This window comes from Dermacentor variabilis, chromosome 6 (assembly GCF_050947875.1).
Source record: "Dermacentor variabilis isolate Ectoservices chromosome 6, ASM5094787v1, whole genome shotgun sequence".
Lineage (NCBI taxonomy): Eukaryota > Metazoa > Arthropoda > Arachnida > Ixodida > Ixodidae > Dermacentor > Dermacentor variabilis.
Window position 1 is genome coordinate 164,194,227 of NC_134573.1, and position 22,965 is coordinate 164,217,191.

The window sequence follows — 22,965 nt, forward strand, 5'->3', positions numbered from 1 at the left end:
AAAGTCTGTTATGCAGATTTGTTGTCAACAAGAAGAGCAGCAATGTTTTCTTAGCAGCCCTCTGCTGCGACGGCTTGCGAGGTCGGCATTCCGAGATGATTCCCTCTGACGACGGTCTATCACGCGCGGGAGCTAGAACGATCATTTCTATACACTGCATATAGGAAAGCCACACAAAACATGTCCAAGGGCCTCCACACGTTTCAGTATGGAAGCCAAAATATTTTGTAATGGATACTCCTAGACATAGGCGAGAAAACACGGTGTAGCACCCGTCGGCAGACTACTGGCAGGATGTGAATGCGCAGCGAAGCGTCCAGGTGGTGCAGTCGAATGTTTTCAAAACCGTGCGTCTTGTTACACGGAGAACGTGATGTCTCGTACCTGCACGCCAAGTATTCTAGCTGCATCTGACCATGGAAACGGTATGAATTCCTGCAGGGCTGGGCAGTATGGAAGATACATGTATCTTAGTTACTCTCTCAGGTACTCTTTGTGTATCTTGTACCTGTGTCATGACAAGTCTAACCGGACGTGCATCAGTACCTGTATTTCCGACAGATGAAAGAATGTGCCGTGTATCTTAAGATACAAGAAACTAGGTATCGCAACCTCACTGTGCGAAATTAAACGTTGCCTGAACTCCGCTTGTCAAACTGATACTGCTGCCATTATAAGCCACCTGAGTAAAACTGAAGGCCGCGACATTCTTTTATCTTTCCGCCAGAGCCCTCCAGCGAAGGCAAGCAATAGGGTCTGCGCATCCCTATTGGTGGAGCAGAGTCACGTGGTAGCGCTAGCGCCGACCCGACAAACGGTAATACGTTTACTGATGAGGCAAAACTTGACAGCGGTATTTGCGCCATCCTGCATGCAGAAGCTTCTTATTGACGTTCTTGTAATAAGGTGGCGACCCGCTAGCAGGTCGGCAAGCGGAGCATCGACTCCCATCAGTGACAAGCAAAAGCCGCTAACAGCGAAGCGTATGTTTAACAGCGCAGCTATTGTGTCAATCAGCTAATTAACTGTTTCGGAATGAAAATATTATACCTTAAGCTAAAAACACAAAATTTTTGAGATGCTAACAGACATTTCATTCAAATAAAACAAAGTTGGCCGGAGTTAAGCAATTTCCAAGCAAGCATTTATTGTGCATACTCGTTTGCTGCTACATTATATAGGCCTGTGTTAATAAATTTCCGAATATATCGAATTATCTTAAGATACAAACGGAAGGTAGATATCGTATCGGATACATCAATTGCGGTAGTATCTTGTATATATATCTCAAATACTTGTTGCCCAAGTATCTTGTATCGTATCATGGTACAATTGCAAAGTATCTTTGCCCAGCCCTATATTTCTGTGTAAAGGAAGTAAATAATCATTGAACTCCATACAAACGCCCCAAGGCCTTTCCGATTCCTCATATTCTAGCTGTCCTATCTTTTGCACGTTCCTCAACTGTGGTTTTGTGTTTACGTGTGTATTTGGCTTTGATGATGTGTCCTACTTCCGAGTGGCACTTATGCAATACTCTGCGGAAACTCAATTTTTATGTCTGTATTTTTTCTTGCCTCATGTGGCTATCTCCGAAGTATCTGCGATCATTACAAGACAGTTATCTAAAGCCCACACGTCACACTGTGACGGATGTGCTATATCATTCATTCATTCATTCATTCATTCATTCATTCATTCATAATACTTTAATTGCAACTGACTGCAATCCGCTATATCGCTGAAATACTTCGCTTCACCAATCATCATCCTTCATTAATGCAAAAATGTATAGTTGGGGAGAAGCCGATGAAATATTGCGCTTGTTGCCAACGTTTCAAACCCACAATAAATGAGTACATCGTCAATCCAGAACTGTCAACCACGTGCGAGTCTGACCAAGGTTTATTTCTGACAGCGCAGAGGGAGCCCGTACCCCGTAACTCTACAAACTGCAAGGTCGAGCAGAACCATTGTCCCCACCATACACACCAACAGTGTCGCACAAGACAGACAAGCAGCAGAGCACTGCGCCATGGAAACATTTGAAAATAGTAGCGTTACACTTACGTAAGTACAACTGCGCATTATTCTGGCTGGACGTAAGCCATTGACATCAACAACTCATTTGCATGTGGCGGCGAGGCCACTACGTAGTAACGCTTGCGGGGACGTGTGAGACTTTGTCCATATCGGGACACCGCGGCTTATCTCGGGCAGTAACCGTAAGGCAAACGTTCCTTTATTACACCTGTGTAGACAAAGCGTGTTACGGCAACAAGGACCCGTGTTATTACCTGTGCGCGCTGACACGTAACCCAGGAAAGCATGTACAGGGCGCAACCGCCGTCCTTGCGATTAGATCCACCGTGAGGCATGTCGGGCGCTCTTGCGATAGGCGCTTGCTTGTAATGACTCATAAGCCTAGTTTCATGTCCACTGCAGGGACGAAGGCCTCCCTCCCAGCGATCTCCAATTACTCCTGTCTTGCGCTAGCTGATTCCAGCTTGTGCCTGCAAATTTCCTCATTTCTTCACCCCACCAAGTTTTCTGCCATCCTCGACTGTGCTTCCCTTCACTGCGCACCCGTTCTGTAACTCATAACGGCGCACCGGTTTTCCGCCCTGCGCGTTACATGGCCTGCCCAGCTCCATTTCTTTTTTCGCTCAATGCCAACTAGAATATTGGTTATCGCCGTTTGCTCTCTAATCTTGTCTCTTAATGTTACGCCAGCCGGAAATACATCTGGCAGCCTTGATAGCAGACGAGGGTTTATTAGCCACGTGCCCACTCTCCTAAGATCACGTGTCACGGGACCCCATCGGGCAAAAAGGGTGTTCCACATCCGCCCACCATGGCTCTGAGTGGCGCTGGCTAACACTCCTAGGGTTAGATCTACTAAACATAAAAACCCAAGTTGGTGGACGAACTAATAGCCATCGCTGTAGCACAATTGGTAGAGCAACGCCTGCGTGACGCGAGGTTGTGGGTTCGGCTTCCATGAGGGACAAGTTATATTCTCGTCCCTTTTCATTTCCCTTTTCTTTATTATTTTCTACATTTCAACTTCAACCATAGCTAATTTCCCCGAGGCTTTCCTTGCCTTCGGGAGAGAGAGATGCAAATGAGAGAAAAGCAGGGAGGTTCACCAGAGTTAAAACCTCCGGTTTGCTACCCTGCACTAGAGGAAGGGAAAGGGGAAGTAAAGACGGAAGGAAGAGCGTGACAAAAAATAAAAGCTTTTCCTTGGCTTCATTGTCTGTTGGCTTTATGTGGTCATGATTAACAAAATCGAGCCCCTTGGTTCCCTTTCTTTTCTCGTTTATATACACATAAATATGTCTTAATAACATCAGCAGTACGAGAGAAGTTTGTAAATCGATCCGCTTCTATTATCAAAATTGCAACTGAAAAGAAATGCGTTGAATAAAAAAAAAACGACGAAGGGTGCCTGATTTGTTCGGTTTTGCAGATAATATGAGTCTTGTAAACACTCCCTTTCTCGCCCTAGGCATCTTGAAATAAACAAAAGGTTGCATTATTTACAATCTCCAAGTTTTCATCATTCGGTCACTGTGTGTTCCGGTGTGTACAGCAAGGTAGCTTAGTTTTCAGCTGTTCTTGTAAGTTAAAAAACAAAGAGAATGCAGAACGAAAATCAAATTAAGGCAAAATTTTACAGGCGTCTGTCAAAATTTGTGCGAGATGTGTGTGTAAGTGTGCATAACCACGCGGCCGCGCACTCACTTAATTGCTTATTTCTGATGTGGCAACGCATTAGAACAAAATGGTCAGTTGAAGAGATGCTGGCTTGAGAACTGGGAAGAATGATTCTTGGTCTGCTATATAGACAACCAAACAAAACAATATTTTTGAAATACTAAGCCATAGAGCACGTCTCTGTGCTACAGGCGAGCAATAAACCCCGATCATCAGAAAGTGACAAGTACTGAAACAAAAGTGGTAGTCACTTAAGTATCCTTACGTGATTTGAATGCGAAAGCATTATCACTTGTCTTGGTTATCACCTTAAATTAAATACCCATCTTAATCGGCCTTGATCTGATTTGTACTAAACTTAATCCACCTTAATCCACTTTAATCTGCGTTAATCCAATTTTGGTAGTGGGTCATGACGCCGCGGCTGCTCACCGCGGCATTTCGCAGTGCGAGTCGCAGGAAGTCCAGCGCCGGGAAAATGACGTCATCACTTGGTCCCATGGGTTTTCTTGCCATCCAATGTTAACGCCGGACGTTCGCCTGATTCTTCGCTTCATGGGGCACATAAGGCTTTCGTCTTAAAAACAAAACGTTGGAAGGCGATTTCAACCTCTAGTTGACGTCGATGAAAGACAATGTCTTCCTGAGCGATTTGAGGGTGAGAATAGGTGCTTGAACCATAGTATTTGTTATGAGGCCCGCAGCGTCTCAAACGACAGCTCTTAAAAACTTTAAACGCTAGCCGTCACGAGGGAAGAATGCAAGAACGCACCCCCTACCGCAGGTACTACTGGTACCGACACCATTACCACCTAGATCACTGGTACCAGCTGTTGTATATTCGGGATCGGCGCACATTTCTTTAGATTGCACTATCTCCGGGATCGGCCACGAAAGAGGCTAGAAACGTACGCGATACGGAAACGAAAACTGAGGGAGGGTAACTAAGCAAGGAAATGGTCTTTAAAAAACGCGAGCGGGCGAGGACTCCCCCTGCCTGAAGGAAAGCGACGCTTCTTACGATTCTTTGGCTGCCAGCGCCATCCCATGAACAAGCGATGCACTAAAGCGCCTAAACTACGGTGCATTCCCGATCTCGGAGGACTCAGTCACTTAACGGTTGAGATTGGCTCCGATGTTGTTTATGTTGGGTTAAGCAGTATGCCTTCGGCTACTTAATTTAACGTATATGGAATAAAACAAAAATTAAAGGAAATTGTGTGCACGCGCGCCTGTGTGTACGTGGTTCCCATCGTACTTTGATGAAACGACACATTGCTTCAAAGACGTCACTACATTTAAGGCATCATGTCCACGAAAAGAAAGCTCAGATATTCATTATTTTTCAAAACATGCTCGCTATGGACAAAACCAGAACCGCACAACAGCCTTTTTAGACCGGAACGTACGTCCATCTTGCAGTTGTTTGCATAGGCAAATAAAGTAAGATTTCTTCTGTATTCCTCTGTATTTCTGAAGTCCTACTTTCTGACTACAAGTGCGTACAGGTTCTATACTGCGCCGCAACGCCATCGCAATGATACAAATGGTGGCGGGAACGCCTTTGAAAGCAGTTCACCGTTCTTAAAGGGACGTTTTATTGCTGTCCCCAGCGTGATCCTGAACCTCTGGCAGTTCCGAAAACGGAAGCCAGACTTATACGCGGAAGTAGGAAAAACAAAGATGCACCTCGAATGGGAAAACTCGACTGGCAAGATCCGCCCCCCCCCCCCCCCCCCCCAAAAAAAAAAAGAATATTTTTTTCAAATGTACCAGTCAAATGTTGATACATGACTGAGTCAAGCTTGCTGGAAAACGAATACCTCATTTGGGAGTGGCGTAAAGAGCAGGACAAGAAGGAGAGAGAACAGGATCCCCCTGCTTTTCGTTCTGTTACGCCGTTCTTCGCGCATTTTCCGCATAATGACGAATATTACAACCAGGCTGAATCTTTTCGACCCTGGACCAGCGATACTCGAACAGGATTACCATCAAATGAGCAACCGACTATCAGCAGTTTCGTTTCGCACTAGCTAACGTAGTACTGAAATAATCCAATTCACCTGCCCTTATTCGTATATAGTACGTCCCTATTTACAGTATTGCATTAGCTAACATCGCGTAAGTTATTGAAATGATGTAACCACTACCTTACATAACGCCCCTAGCCTGGAGAGCATTACTAAAAGTAAAATACGAAGGCGAGTCAGAAAGTCTTTGCGCCTAATTTTCTTTAATCAAATTAAGGCTGTAAATTTCCCAGTGGTGGACCCTTCTTGGACCGGCCCGGCCTTATTTGCCAGTAGCTCCGCGGCACGGCGCTGCTGTCAGTTGCTGAATATGGCGGTTGTGCTTCACACGTCCGCGGCTTACGAGCAATGAAGTGTGATTCGTTTTTTATGGAGCAAGGGACAAGCGCCAATCGAAATCCACAGGGAAAAGCAGCCTACGTATGGATAAATGTGTCTCGCTTTGACTTGTGTGAGGTGGTGGTGCTGCGGTTTCACAAAAGGCCGTGAATACCTGCATTACAATGGGCTTTCGGGAAGGCCACGTGTGTCGCTGACTGACGACAACATGGCGCAGGGGCGTCTCAACTTTAGTGCTGCGATGGGACAAATGTCCGAACAGGTGTGAGTACTATGCGGCAAAATAGTGTAAGGTACGTAGAATAGTACGTTCAATTGTAGTTATCTGTATGTGGCTTTATTTTGTTAATAAAAAAAAACAGGGGCCAAATACTTTCTGGTTCGCTCTCGTAAATAAGTAACGATTGTTTTGAACAAGGGACAAAAACACCGCAGCAGTCGTACGTGCGTGCCTTGCATCTGCACACGGATGCGCCCAGGCATTGTCCTTTCACTTTTGTGTAGAGCGCGGTTGCAAGCTAATCCCAAGAGCAGGCACGAAGCGAGGCACGTGGCATATCTATGCACGACGTGAAGCGGGAGGCAGGTATTCAAGGCCAGGCAAGCCCCGGGTTCCCTCGAAAACCGGGCACAACCTGTTTGCCACGAGCTGACCACGTCAGCTTATAGTCAACGACACTTGCACCAATCGCCAAGCGCGCCTTGCTCTCACGGTAAGACCTTGTTTACAACAGGAGCACCTTTATCGCAAGCATGCGAAAGGAAAGAGCGTTTTTTTTTTGTTTTGTCCGTACAAACTTTGGTGTGAATAAATTAGCCTCGACGTCACCTGTTGCGACACGTTCGGTTACAGCTCGTATCTATCACGGCGGCTTCTCGTTGCTCTCAAGGCGAAAAGTGCATATATCGCCGCGCGACACGCCGCACATTTAAAGTGCGGCAAGCCTCGACATTGTTGGGTAGCTAACCGCCGCAGTTCGGTTTGCTGGCTCTAGCGCAAGCGCAATTTAGGAAGCGCGACGGTCTGTAAGACTCATGCTCGAAAGCCAAGAAACTAGAGTTGGCCGCACTTGCCAGCAAATTTCTTAATCGTTGCGGGTTGAAGCGATCCAGCAAGCTCAGTGCAAAGAGAAAGAAAGAAGGAAAGAAAGAGAATACATGGTGTACTTCAGGGAGTCCTCGGAGGATTAGAAGAAAGGGAACTAAAGAAAAAAACACCATTTGGCATCTGATATATGTACGGCAGCTGGGGCTACTCCGCATCCGATCCGCCTTTACCTGCGAATGCTTGCGCCTTTATTGTGTATCCTGAAAAAGCTTGAAGGCAAGATTTCCATCCTTTTACCTAACCGAACTGAAGAAAGGATGCCAAGTATCTCAGCTCTTCCGCTTTAGATAACATATCTAGCTATGCTGCTTTCTCCAGTACAACACACAAAGAAATAAAAAACTACAAAAAAGTTCGAGAGAGAGGGGCGAGAGAGAGAGAGGGAGGGAGAGAGAGAGAGAGAGGCTGTAATCGCTTAGAATGTTTCGCAGCACAGTGAGCTGTAACTGGAGCTGGCCGGGAATCTAGGCCGGCGACGAAAGGTTTCGCGCAACGACAAGATCGGAATACCAATCGAGCCGCGGGGAGATCTGTCCGACTCTCTTCCCGGGACAGTGCCAGACTCTTAATGAGCGCGCATTCATGGCTTATTCAGTTGTTTGTCGGCCTGTTTACACGCTTCTCGAGACGTTTCTAGAACCCACGAAGATGTATGTGGCGATGGAAATATACACACCGCGCTGGCCCCTCGAATCTGCCGCTCGAAAGAGCAAAGGGAGCGGAAGGTTTCCTGCCAGTCCGAAAAATTAGGACCGGCGGACGCGGATCGGGGCAGACGTGCGTTGGCCCCTTCGGGGTCCAAGCTGCGCGGCGAGGCTGCCATCTTATCGCGCTGGAGCCTCGGCATTTCTTTCCTGGTTGTTTACAGCGCGGACATGCGCGGCACGTCAGGTGCGCGAAAAGCGCGCGTCGGGCCTCGAGCGACCGCCCGGGGATCGTCCCTTGACGTCACCGAGTGCTACTTCTCAACGGTGTCACGTGAAAGCGAGGCCTCCCATTGTAATTGTCTCTGGGCCGGTGCCCGCCCTTAATGACCGCGTGACAGGCAGTCTCAGTATGCAGGAAACAAGCGCGCACAAAACATCTATATGGGGACGGCAGCGCGTACCTTCTGACGTATGTTGGTGATACCCTTTTGTGTTTTCTCCTGCCGTTGGACGCGGTGTTCGGCGTCTCAGTAGGTCGCGTGGCGCAAGCAGTGATATTTATGGGCGAAGAAGTGACGCGCGAGAAAGTGTTTGCACCTTGTATTGTTTGTTCGCGTACACGGGGGAGACAAGTAGAGCGTGTTGCTGCTCCCGTCAAACAGCCGCGAAATCGGGATTTCCTTATTGCGAGAGAGCTTCGATAAAAGTGTAATAGCGGAGCTGTACACGCATTATATTAATATATAATGCCCCGGTGCCTTTTATGACGCGTTTCGTTCACCTTAACGTCGTATACCGCGTGTACACTAACATCATCACGTAGCCATAAACCCAGCGAAATGACACGCACGTCCATATCTCATACGCAGCATAAAAATAGGAAGCGTGTCAATCAAGCGCAAGAAGACTGATTATGATTGGGGGGATTTGGCACTGCGGGTTAATTTTCAGCACACGATGGCCTATTTTACGTGACCTAAATCCAAGTACCCGAACGTTTTTACACTGCGCTTTATCAATTGCGGCGGCTGCCGCAGGCAATCGAACCCGCGACCTTTCACTCAGCTGTAAAACGCCTAGCCGTTGAGCCACGGCTGCGGAAACACACTCTCTCTCTCTCTCTCTCTCTCCGACACACACACTCACGCGCGCACGTACACACACAAACGTACCTACTGCAGCACTGCGGAGCTTCGAACAAATATAGGGGCCAATATGTAACACACCGAGTATCATAACAGCATTGAGGACAAAGCAAAAAATGTAACTGACAAAAAGCCTTCAAGCACATCTTTTTACAATCACGACACGCTTAACCTAACCTTCTCTGGGTGCGTGTCACGCCAGAAGCGAGACGTAGGCCTTGGTAATCACAACGCCTACAAGGGCAGCGAGATGAAACCTTCGATCGCTGGATCGGCGCTGGTAGGAAATGCTTATCCTCGGAAAATAACCAAGGTCGGCGAGCGAAGTGAAATATATAGGCTGCCGAGATCAACGACTTGGAAGGAAGAAATGGCTGCACGAATGCCAGATTATTATGTCGACCGGTAATTCACTGATCTTAGAGAATTGGTACATCTTCGTTAGTCCAGTACACAAAATTCTTTTTTAAGACATCAAGAATTTTCAAGAAAAAGTCCCCCGAAGGACACCCAGTAATGGTGCAAGCATAGCTACGTATACGCAGCATCGCATCGTATGAGATCGGAACAAGTGATAAAAGGGACTGGAGGACCTCCCGCACAACATATAGACAAGTAAAGCTACTTCCTCCATTGTTTGCTTTTCTGTTTGCACATTTACGCAAGTCCAAACAGCATAATGCTAATTATCCGGAGTGTATAAAGCCAATGGGCAATGATGCCAAGGACAGCATAGGGGTAATTCGCCGTGGCTGAAATTGAAATAAAAAAAAGAACACAATGACGGAAAGAGAAACGAAAGTGGAGAAAAAGATAGCTTGTCGTCAGTGGGGACCGAACCTGCAACCATTGCATTGCTTTATGAGGTACTCTTCAGATCAACGTGCCACCGAGGCCGTCTTCTGCGCTGCCTTTTACATCGTTGCGGTCGTCTTAGACATTACTTTCCTTCTTTTTAGTCAGGAAATGGTCATTTCTCACGACCTCAGCTAACGCAAATGGTTTTCTGTTCAGCATTTTTTTTTTCTTCCACGATATACTTAGCTGTAACAAGTTTTGAAACAGACGAGGCACGGCGTCAACGTTCTTGTAAAAGCCATGTTTCGACTAACTTTGAATTGCCGCGAATGTCACACGAAATATTAACCTTAATATTTCGTTACCGTAGGCCACGTTGTTCTGAAGCGGCTCGACGGTCTGGGTTGACAGCAGCGAAAAACAACTTACTCGCCATCCCAGCCGTGCGAAAGTGGATGTCCAAAGCAGCTGTTGCGAAACCACCTATAAAACTGCCGATGCTTCACTGATGGTTCGGATGCTTGTTGTGAACTTGCTCTTTATTGAAACGTATGCTGTTACGTGTGTTGTGCGGGTGGTTTCAATTAATGTATGCATGTTCCCTTTGCTGTGTACTTCAAGCCTCTGCCTCCAGCGCAACTTTTTTCTTGCTTACGTGGGTATGAGCCACTGCATTTTGTTTGCTTACGGGGGTATAAGCATTTGAGGATGATGATCGATGCCTGTTTTCAGCTTGTTCCTTGTTGAAACGTACGCTGTTCTGTACGTTGTACGCGTGATTCCAATGAATGTATGCACTTTACTGAGTGCTTGTATCCTCTGCATTAGGAGGGGGATGAACCACATCATTTTTGCGTGCTCAGGGAGGGGGGGGGGGGGGGGGGGGCGAGGTACGAGATACTGCTGAGGATGATAATTTTTGTTCATGTACGGACACGAAAATGCTGACCACCGAGAGGCTACGAGCTTCGTTGTAATAACGCGAAAATTCTGCGCTCAGTGCCTTTGTCCCTTTATTCCGTGTTTTCCGATGACCAGCGATAAGCATATACACAGCATGGGCCGCCAGTGATGTGGAGGTATCTATGTGGCCACTCTAATCGAACCAACTATACAAGAAGAAAATGACGTCGCCCGATAAGACATAGCATTACTCCCTCGTGGGAGACGCCCACTGCGCGCCGGCGTGTGTTCTGCGGGACGTTCAATAAAGTTTATCCAATCCAATCACTGGTCTCTGTCGAAGGAAATGCGTCTAGAAACGTTCAAGTCACGCATGAACATTTTACTCCTGTCGTCATCAATCATGTTTCTTCTACGTATTACCTCCCGTGGTGCCGAGTTCAAACCTAGAATACCTTTTAAAATAACAACGCAACAGCGGACGCAAGGTGTGACAAAATCACAACCACAAGCGCTGGTTTCCAACTAAGATATTATTTTCAAAAGCACACATACATACAAATTCGCACACGTGATCTCCGATCAAACTGCCGCGTGGCCAGCTTGACTAACCGAAACAAAATAAGCAGAATGCTTCTCGATGCATTAGGTCCGAGGGGAACACAGTACTGCATTAGAAGATCGCACCAGACTGCGCGCATTTGAGGTATGCCATTTCTTTATTGGACAAGGCGACTGAAAGTTTGCTGGCACACCTCGTTATATAGCACCCCGACTCCGGGCGATCTATCTGCATTGGTCAAGCATATTCGCTCTGGCAAGTCCCCCTTCCTGCTCTCTTCAACTTCTCTGCGCTGCCCCGTACCGATGGACTGGTCCTTTCAGCGGTAGTTCCAAACCAGCTGCGAACAGTCCAGCCGCTCACTTTTATACATTCGTGGCTCGAGGCCGTTGGCCATGTATGACCGGGAGAGCGAGCTCACAGCGCAGCTCTTGAGACGAGATGAGGCACCGTGTACAGAGAAGGTGGGATGGTGTTGTGCTGGTAAAGCAGCAGTAGAGTTGGGGGGAGTGGAAGTGGCGCTTTATCCCCAAGGCCAGGCAATCCCCCCTCCGTCCCCCCCTACACAATCCGTTCCGCAACCAGCGATAACCTGTTTACGAGAGGAGCGCCCGCGCTATAGAGCCGCCAGCTGCGACCTTGGCGGCCTCCGGCGCACTCTTAATCGACGTTCGTGCCGGGTGTACGCAAATGCAGGAAGTGAGCTCACGCAATACCAGGCACCGCGGAGACAAGGCTCCTCTGCAGCTAGCCTAACACCTACCTTTACAGCGTTCATCTCCCTTCCTATATTCAAAGCCCCACAGCGCTCGTTTATGCCTCAGCATCCCGTGAGTGTGCGGGAACGTTTGCCGATATCGCCTATTTGCCGAGATCGGCCCGTGTAATACGTTGCGTCGGGTATATTTCCGTTCGTGCGAGCTCTCCGTCGAGACCGCATCACTGATCGCACGGAGATGTCAGATATCTTAAAGGTGTCCCGAGTACGGAGTGAGTACGGCGGTTACAACCAATAAGAATCAGTGAAGACTAGGCCAATGGAGGACGCACCTCTGTCCTTGTCCCGCCGACTACAGTGCAATCTGCCCGCTCGCGTACCCTGTGACCCGAACACACTCCGCGGTTGCACATCAGCGCAGCAAGGATCCTCGCTCCCGTGGGAGTGATGTTTTGTTATCCATGTCTTGTGGGGGGGGGGGGGGAAGGAGGACGAACGAGGGGGAATGAGAAGAGGGAAGAAGTGGAGGATGCAGATAACAGAGGGGGCTACAGAAGATTCATGGTACAACGAGCTCTAAACATGCAGGCATGCCAGATTCTCTTCTCTGCGGTGATACTTAGAAATTCACGATTACTAAATCAACTGCCGGAGAAAAAGGCAGCGTACACGGCAGGCGCATGGCAGCATAATTATATCCTGCCAAAGCTTTGGTCTTAAAGCGACACCAAAGAGCAACACGGTATTAGTTTAGATTGCTCCAGCATTCTTTAAAAAGTTGGTTTTCATTCGTTTCCGCAAAAAAGAAGTTTATAATTTTTTTTACATAGTACTATAAAGAAAAAAATTCCACTTTTGAGAATTTGACGCTGAGACCGCAGCGCAGGTACGTCTGCGGAGGAGGAGGAGGGGGTGAAAGTTTGTTTCCGAAAAGGGTCCTCAAGGACACCCGACTGTTCGTCAAGATGTAGAGGGCACTTCCCACGTCGGGGTGGGGAGCCCTAGGTTCTCCACCGCTTCGCAGGCCTTCTGGACAGCCCAGAGTTGGTCTTGTAGCTCGCTGCTCCTAGAAGCATCGTCCCACTTGTTCTTGTCCTCCAGATAGGAGGCTTGCATCGCGCACCCCACAACATGTCTCCCAAGTTCACATGTCCACCACACTGTGCTCAATTGAATGATCCATTCCAGTCCGGGTCAATTCGGCTTATACGCCAAGGATTGGTGTACGAGTTCGTCTGTGGCAAGCGAAGAGTGACTGACTGCGCCTTGTTAAGTAGCTTGTTTGGAAGAGAGAATTCGCTACGTCCTAAGTAGAAATGCTTGGTGAGCTCATTACATGTATGAAGTTGATGATCAAATGCCCTAGGAGGAGACGAGGGGGTCTGCAGGGGAGCGCGGCTGGCAAGTCCTCGCGCGGCTTATGAGCGGATTCGTTAAGGTTCCGCTGTCCTCCCACGAAATCGCCCATATGGGCTGGGAACCAAACTATAGAGTGGAGACTGATGGATATACTTTCGAGTAACTTGGAAACCTTCGCATCTACCACTCCCCTAGCAAAGGCGCGAGTGGCTGCCCTAGAATCACTATAGATTATACCGAGCACTGTGAATCTATCAGAGCGAGTACAATGGCCATTTGTTCGGCCACTTCGAATTCTCGGTGTAAACAGGGAGTACATTGCAGGCTTGTTCGTGAGTGTCTATTACAGCTACCGAAAAACCTTCTCGACTGACCACCTGGACGGCGTCTACGGAGACAGCATCCGTAGCAGCCTCGACAAGAAGAGCCTTCGCGCGGGCGAGCCTTCTCCCTTGGTGAAAGATGAAGTGGACGTTGCTGGAAAAGGGACGAACCACAATCGCGTCCCTGATTTCTTATCCTCTTCGCGTTCAGTAAAAATTCCCAGGGTGACCAAGATGCCCCTGCCCGCTCTGGTTCCTGGTAACCGGGCGAGCGGCGCTGTACGCTAAGCCTCAGCGATTTCAGCACTGCGCTGTGCGCTAAGCCTCAGCGATTTCAGCATTGAGTATTGTGTACTCCTAGTTTCGAAAAGAGCTCGATGAATGCGTTGAATATTAGCCCCAAGGCTACACTGAAGACTCGACGGATGGTGGTATCGAGGCATATCTCTTCTGTTTTCTTCCAATCGAGCACAGCCGCAACAAAAGTAATATGACGAAGGACGAGAGCGTGAATGAGCCTATAATGCCTGCATTCCTCGCTCGTGCCTCTATTTCTATTGACAATGCGTCGAAACAATTGTAGAGCATCCTCCACTTTGCCAGTTATCTTTTGTATCATCAAGCCATTGTGTCAGTTATCTTGAATATGAAGTTCTAGGACTCTGACCGACCCTACTTCCGGGATGTGGTTACCATTAATGTCAAAGAGCACGATATGACACGTACTATCTTGCTCCCAGCCCTTGGGTTTTCGTCCTGGCCTGGAAGGACGGTAAAAGAGCAATTCCGATTTCCTCGACGAACATTTGAGACCCACTGGGGAGAGGCAGAGGTCCGGGACCCGAATAGCTTCCTGCATTCGAGCCTCCAACTCTCCGTCTCTGCCCCCAGCGTTCCATAGGGTAACATCATCGGCATAAGGGGTGTGTTGAGATCATTGAGGGGGTTCCCATATCTTGGCCGTGACTAGAGTGAACAGGAACGGAGACAATACTGAGCCCTGTGTAGTGCCCCTGTCACGTAGCTCATAAAGTTCTGATTTTAAGTCGCCAATGCGCAAGGAAGTGGTTCTGCCTCTCAGAAAAGATTGAACATAGCGGAAAAAGCGTTCACCAAGATTAAGGTCTGAGATGGCCTGAAGAATAGCTCCGTGGCGTGCAGTGTCGGATGCCTTCTCTGCATGAAGGCCGAGTATGGCCCTTGTATCGCGAATGACCCTTTTTATGAGCCTCTTCTTGATTCTAAGCATATCATAGTGGGTCGAAAGTCCTGGCCTGAATCCGATTATTGTGTACGGAAAAAGTTCGTTCTCCTCCGCATGGTTAGAGAGCCGGTGGAGCGCGACATGTTCCGCGACCTTACCGAGGCATGACGTCAGAGTGGTCGGTCTTAGGTTTGCAAGCCCAAGAGGTTTGCCCGGATTGGGAATGAGTACCGTACGTGCGTGTTTCCATTCTTCCGGAACGCGGCCCTCTTTCCAGATTCTATTGATTTGCCTGGTTAGGTAATTGACAAAATTATCTTCGAGGTTGCGCAGAACTCTGTTGGAGGTCCCATCGGGGCCAGCGGCAGATCTACTATTAAATTCCTGAATCGCAAGGCGATTTTCACCCTCCGAGAAATCTCGGTCATGGGCGTGATTGGGAGAACCCTAGTATCCGACCGAAAGGGGGGTGAACGATTTGGTTCTCTTCAGCGGGAGGTACTGAACAGCTAGGTCATCCAACAGCTTGTCATCTGCCATTTCTTTTCTCGCCTTGTGAATAATTTTGAATTGTAGCGACCGTTGAGCGTGTTTGGACTTGGAGCCGCTCTCATCCAAGAGATGTTTCACGAGGCCCCTGCCACCTCATTTGCGGAGTCTGCCATACAGGGAGAGACACACCTCGTCCCATTGCTGTCTGCATAGAACTCTACAGTGTTCCTCGATTTTCTTATTCAATATTGCTATTCTCTTCCTAAGACTCCTGTTCAACCGTTGACCTTTCCACCGTGCTAATATCGATTGCTTGACCTCAAGGCGGTGAGCGAGCCAGGCGTCCATCTTATCCGTTTGGACGTCCGTGACAATAACCCTCTTCTCAGATCCGAGTTGCTCTACCCAGCTTTCGAGCTGCGAAACAGCTGTAGCTGGGGTGACCTTTGGGGAGTTCTCAATTTACGGAATTTGTCCCACTCAATCAGCTTATATTCCCTTAGCTTTATAGCGACTATATCGAGTTTGATTATTATTATATCATGGTCACTGCCCAGATCAATGTCGGTATTGTCCCAAATGGACTCCGCAATCCCCATGACAAAAGTGAACTCGGTAGTAGAGTCCCTGCACGAGGATGTACCGCATCTAGTTGGATGTTCGGGGTCCATAATAAGAGTTAGACTAAGGTCCGAAGCGTGCGTCCACAGCCTCTCCCCCTTGCCTGTGAAGAAGGAGTATCCCCACGCTTGATGAGGTGCGCTGAAATATGCTGCAGCTATTGCCTACGTAATTGTTGGGAACAATCTCAACCGCAATAAATTCAACATTATTGTGTAGCGTGCGGAGCTCATGTCGGGACATAAGGAATCTTCCTGTTTATCAGAATGGCGACACCTCTGCCTCTATCACCTCGAAAAGACTCCACCTTGTAGCCCTCAAAAGAAAGATCGATCGTCAGTGTTTCTTGGAGCATAATTGCATGTGGTTTGACAGCCGCCGATTTAATTAACTGCAGGAGGGCAGGCCTTTTTAGGACTGATTCCCCTGCAGTTACATTGCTAAACTCTGAAATTCGTATTGGCCGGCGCCGTCCTGATTACTTGGAGATATTTTATTTAATTGAGAGTTACTGAGAGACCTGTCCTGTATTGGTAGCGTTTTGGAGGACGCCACGTAATTTAATGTATTTGCTCGCACTAGCTGAGCCGTTTTGTCAGAAGAAAATTTCTCGAAACCTACTTCGTGTAATCGTTGGTCTCTTTAAAGAGCACTACGGTATACTCATCTAGTGACAAACAGTTAACTCTACACGAGTAGAGGCCGTCGAAATCCCTGATCTGCCGGCAAGCTTGTGCGGAAACCTCAGTGCGGAGTCGCCATCCGTATTTTGATTTTGCACAGTTTCTCGCTTACCGAGCCTGCTTTCGCGGTAATACACCTGTATTGCCCATTTTGTTATCGCAGAGCCGCAGTTTGCCAATACAGCTCACCTTAAGCGGATACTAGCTGGAAAAATAAGTTAAGGTGTATAGTAAATTACTGTTCTACAATATAAAAAAGCCGCTCTTGCTCTGAGAGTACGCTCCTTGATGAGCCAGAGAAAATGCAAAAACGAAAGATAGATGACGATGCTGCCTTGAAGTTCCCGCACCAGATAGTCCTGACGTCACGGATTCTCAAGGATGTTTGATTAAGTATGGTTCAGTTTTTATCGATAAAGATAGATTGAATTGTGTAGTAAAGGAGCCAGATATTAAACTGAGTGCTTCGAGAACATTTAGGGTGCCACGACAGCCCAAATGCGAGAAAGTATATTGAAATCCATGACGTCAAATCGACACGCCAGCGCTGATATCAGGGCGCGAACTTCAAAAAAGAAGTCCGGTTTTCATTTTATCGTCTAATATTAATCTTCTTACTGCAAATACAACGAGAATTGAGTTTTCAAAGACTACATCGCCTGTTTATGAACTGATTTAGCGTTTCTCTTTAGCCTCACTTTAATATTTCTTTTTGGTACGTGCATATAAGGGAGCAAATAATATGCATAACAGCCTTGATCAATCGACAGCTACACATAGACTGCGAGAGGTTCCATGAAGGAGGTGTCCAGGTTAAGTTCTGACACGAGTTTTGTTGTTACTTGCACAGATTTCTCTTTCATTCCGTTTACATCGATCGAGATACGGTCACAGCGGGCGAGGATAGGATTCGAGACTTCGGACCTCGAACTTTAATTGCAGAACTCTGCACTTTAACCACGCGCTCCTTGTTTCCAGTAACTACGCATTCTTTTGATACGCGTTCTTTTGATCTGTTAATAATTTTGTGGCCCGAGTACACTTACACGCGAGTCCCCAGCAGCCATGTTGCTTCACCGATCGCATCGTTAGTTCTGTTTCTCGTTCCGCCTGCGTGCGTCCTCTACAGCTTCAGAAATGTGAACAGAGCCATAACGCTGTTGTCCGCGAACGTGGGCGCTTACAAGCGTGCCTTTCGCCGCCCTCACTGCGTTCTTGCGCCACAGCGTCCGTTTCGACCGATGAACCAGCAATCTCGAATGAGCTCATTGCCAGTATTTTCACGTATTTTGGCTAACACGCGCCCCGAGTCCCTGAAGCGACCGGTAGTCTGAAAGAAAGAAAGAAAGAAAGAAAGAAAGAAAGAAAGAAAGAAAGAAAGAAAGAAAGAAACTTCTTGAAAGCGTGCTACAGTTCAAATCCCTATGCGCTCTCTTTCCCTGCCTACATGCTTAAGAGGGACAACGCCCCAGTAGACCCCACCACAGTGGCTCGCTTCGGCGAATACAAAGGCTCGTGGCATCGAAATGAGGAGAGCGACAAGCGCGTACTACTCGACGCGGGTATCCGAGGCAGATATTCCGGTCGCCCGAGCACAGAAATCCTGGATTAACCCGCTTTCTCGCGGCTGTCAGCGCGCTCGCTTGGAAGTTTGCCGAGACACTCCCGCTCCGCTGATAACGCCGCAGGCACGCAGCCGCGCGCGCGAGACGCCAGGCCTTCCGACCCCCCTTCATGCTAGTCTACAGGGGGCTCTTGTGTTTTTCGGGGGCGGGGGGTGGGGGGGGGTTATCGACTATCTCAGAACTTTCGTTTGTTGGGGGGGGGGGGGAGCGCAAAGCGGCTTTAGGATACTGTACACTATGAGACAGCACAAGGCCGCTAGCAGCACATTAAAGCTTGCGCATTATGGAAGATTAAGAGAACTTAACTCTTCAGCACGTTCAACGCGTGTGCCCGTTTCGCCCAAGTGTATTTTTTTCTGTGTCCCTCTAGCTTTGTTTCTTCTTTTATGATTTAACTTGACGTGCTTTTTCGCGCGCCGAGGTGAAGCGAGCAGCCCTCACTACTCTAGGCTGGCTGAGTCTCCTTTGTTACTTTCATTTCAAGGAAGAAAGGGGATAAACTGGCGCACCTTCGCCCTTGAGCTTATCTTGTATACGCGTATTTTTGCTTTTGGGCACAACCATGCGTGAGTGGTCTTAAGTCAGTTCACATGCGCAACTCGTAGACACGCGCCAGACAATATCAGAATGATATCCGTCATTGTCGTCATTAGTGATAAGAACAAAGCAAGGGGTGTGCCAATAGTTTACGCAAGCTGCTTACGAAAAGGTGGAAACGATAAAAAAGCTTAACCTTATATTTGCATATTGACTTCTAAACTAGCATTGTCCGCGGTTTCTTAACTATTGTCCGGCACACACACACAACACACACACACACACACACACACACACACACACACACACACACACACACATATATATATATATATATATATATATATATATATATATATATATATATATATATATATATATATATATGCGGTGCGCTATGCCAGAGATCAAAAAGTCCGAACGTGACTGCTATTGATTATTCTTCTCGGGTAACTGGCGATTTCACAAGGCGTTATTGGACAAACAGCGGGCGCACTCGTATCACGAAATCGGACGTCGTAAAATTCATTGGCAACGATTCCTTTGCATGCGCTCCCACGGTGAAAATATTTTGCATGGGGATATGGCCAAGACAGGACAGCGTCTTATCCATGACGCAAAAGTGAGAGATAAAGCAAGACACAGAGAAAAAAGTGAAGTGTATTTTACACTCTCTTTATTCTCGTGAATGCCCAGAATTTTTACGACAAAGAATCAGCTCGCGCTGAATCAGAGAGACAGAGTGAGAGAGAGAGAGCAAAGAGAGGAAAGTCAGGGAGGTCAACCAGACGAGCGTCCGGTTTGCTACCCTACACTGGGGAAAGGGAAAGGGGGAACAGAAAGAGGAAGCGGGATACGAGGAACAATGAGTGCGCACGTAGAAAAGCGCCTTGAAATCAGTCAAGTCCAAGCAAGTGCCCCGCCGATACATTAGGCTGCCGTCATTATGCTGTCTAAAGCTAATCATGGTGCTCCCCCCAGGTGGTGACGCAGGTTGAAGTCACCTGTGAAGACCAGGGAGCCATTGGTCGTCAGCAGTACGTTGCAGTACGTGCCAGCATATCGTTAAAGTAAAACCCAGCTTTTTTTACTTCATTGCGAATAGAATGTTGCGGGTGAGCCATGATGCTTACTCGAGACTTGCAAGTACTGAATTAAGAGCATTAAGGCACCGGGACATCAACTTGCATCCGCGCCACTAACCTTGGCGGCTCTCCAAAGATGTACGCAGAAATCAGGAGAAAACAGCTGAGCTTTCGTTCTTGTTCTTGTTCCTTATAGCAAATTGGCGGAACCTACTCTGGGGAAGCGACCGTGAATCGGGCGGTGAAGGAACTGTTAGCATTTTTTAAAATAAATTAGGGGGAAATCAAATAAGTATCTTGCAAACGGGATTTAAAGTGTCTACTCTTACAGGTATGAATAATCAATTATTTTATCAATATTTTGTCAACATTATAAGTATTTAGAACAATTCTAGCATGCAATTCGTTTTGTATCACGCGTAAGGATGCAGAGGGCTTCACACACGTTCCTGGGGCTAGAGAAATAAATCCTGCCTCGCAGACACTTCGTCTTCCACGCTGAATCAGATTTCACGTGGCTGATGTGTCACAGGCTGGTGCGGACGCCTACATGGGCCTTTTGCTTTAAATATCTCTTTACAACAATAATAATCGGTGCTCATTAGTGTCACTTAGTGACCAAAGTACCCTAGCTTATGTTGGTAAATTTGATAAACAAAGACTTAGTTAAAAAACACTTTTATATTATTATTTATTCGTTTCAGATTGAAAGCCTTGCTGCTCGAATAAGAAGCGCCTTGGACGGTTCCTGAACAAGAGGTTTTGATAATTTCCGCAACGCATCAAACAACCCAAAGGACCCCAGGAAGAAAAAAAACAAGTTGTGGTAAAGAGAAGTGACTGCTTTCACCTGAACGGATGGGGGAGCAGTCAGTGAGAGATAGATAGATAGATAGATAGATAGATAGATAGATAGATAGATAGATAGATAGATAGATAGATAGATAGATAGATAGATAGATAGATAGATAGATAGATAGATAGATAGAGAGATAGAGAGAGAGAGAGAGAGAGAGAGAGAGAGACTCACTCTTAGAATAACAGAGAATTTTACCGGCGCATATACAACCGCTGGCCTGCTACTCTGTATAGGGATGGGGAGTGGGATTAAAGGATTCCAGAGGAGAGTGTGAGATAAAGAGAATAAAAAATAAATATGAAATGCGCAAGTGGACCTGATACTAATATTTACAGGTGACATGGCGGGTAAATTTAGGCTTTTGCATATGAAATGTACAATCTTTAAAGCTTTCCTATTTGACCAATTTCTGACAGGTATTTGAACAATAAATCCAAAACCCGCCGCTGTATTGGAGGGACGGGCATTGGACCTAAGATGCTGGGTAACGTTAACGCATAGTGGCAAATCATGTCCATTTGTTGCTCGAAAAATTGTCTCTCCTCGTGGTACGCGGATCATCCTAGTAATATGCGCTCCATTGTCTCTAAGTTGCCACAGTTATCACAGTAGGGGTTAGTGGTAAGCCCTATGTGGTACAGATGATTGTTCGTGTGTGCCATGTTCAGTCGAAGACGATGGTACGATGTCTCTAAGTGTCAAGGAAGTAGTCGTGGAATTTTCGGTCACATTTCTGGGTCGATATAACGCAGGAAGTTATCTTGTTGAAGCGGCAGATTCCAGCAGTCGGTGCGTTTGAACAGCATAGATTCGCGTAACGCGTTATCGTCGTTAGCATCGCCGCTATCAACAAGGGAATGTATATTTTTTCTTTTCATTTTTTTATGCTGCTCCTCGATTTCGGCATTCAGAGTGTACAAACACGAGCCAGCTACGTGGGCAGGCAAGAAAGCGAGAGAGAAATGAAACTGATGGGGTTGGTAGAACCTGTGTTGTGGAGTGCCCGGAAATGAGCGATGCTTCACCCGTCGGTAGAGAAGAAGAGGGAGATGAGAAGGGGGAGCGGGGCTTCCTCTACCCGGGCTGGGTGGAGTGCACCGTCCTTGAGAATGTTTACGCGTTCCATACGCGAGTGCTGAGCGCATGCGGGGCAGGCTAAGGAGCCGCGCTGGCGCCAGTAGGGATTCGCCCAGATCTCGAGGGGGATTCGAGCTCGGGCGTGGGCGCCTGCGGCGGCAAGTACCGCATGTACTCGCTCAAGAGACGCCCTCGTGTGACAACCAAATCTACGACCTCGAGAAGAAGAACCGAAGAGCCATTCCTAGGTCCTCAGCTCACCCCACGTCAAGCCAAAGACACAAGGATATTGAGGAAGGCGGAAGATACAATAGTAATGATTAATATATAGCTAACAACTCATGCCGTTGATAGGCGCGAATTAGAAAGGCAGCTGTTGCATCACATACCCTTAACTTTCTTTCTTGCGGACGTATTCTCGGGCTATAATAATATCCCCTTCGCGTGACGTAGTGCTAAAGCAGCCAACCATCTCATCCGGTTTTGCTCGACCAGCCAATCAGCCCGCGCGTGATGGCCGATGCGATAGTGTCACCAAATGTGATCGTCCCAGAATACGTCCCCTGTTTTTGCCCAAGCCAGACTTTGTGGTTCCTCGTACAAGAGACCGATGATTTCGAGCGCATTCTGCCGCAACCTAGCATGTCGCCTAATAGCGAGCACTGCGCGTGAGAAAAGGCCTCTAGAAAAGCCCGCCCCTCTCGGAAGCCAACCTTCTTGTCTTTTTTTGGCCCGGTTTCATAATGCGCTGTAACGAACTAGGAATTGCCGTAATCAAGAAAAACATTCCGGCTCTCGGAGAGGTGGATGGGTGAATATCGAAGGCTGCGCACGATATGCCTTCCACAGACTCGTCGCGAGACCAGTGCTGAAGTGCATTAAAAATATTTATTCACAATGCGATACAGATCGGGGTGTGGAGGGGCGGGAGGGCGGAGAGGGGGCAGCTCGCGCCGAGTGCTTGGCGTGCTACAGACATATGCATGCACTAAAGAGCACGAAAAAGCTTCCTTTAAATATATGTTTGTGCAAGAAATAAAATCTCCACTGGCTAACCGCGGCCGGTAAGTCTCTGTGAACGGGCCGATACCCCGCAGTTGCATGCCGTTGCAGCATCGTATACGGTAACC

General features: G+C 47.6%; 1 long non-coding RNA gene across 1 annotated transcript in view; it reads left to right on the forward strand.

The window, feature by feature from the left end:
• Positions 1–21,989, forward strand: part of LOC142585645 (uncharacterized) — a 70,267-nt gene extending 48,278 nt beyond the window's left edge. The window contains exons 2-3 of the long non-coding RNA XR_012829116.1: positions 19,796–19,861; positions 20,604–21,989. This is a non-coding gene — a long non-coding RNA (uncharacterized LOC142585645). The remainder of the gene's footprint in view (positions 1–19,795; positions 19,862–20,603) is intronic.
• The last annotated feature ends 976 nt before the right edge of the window (positions 21,990–22,965 follow it).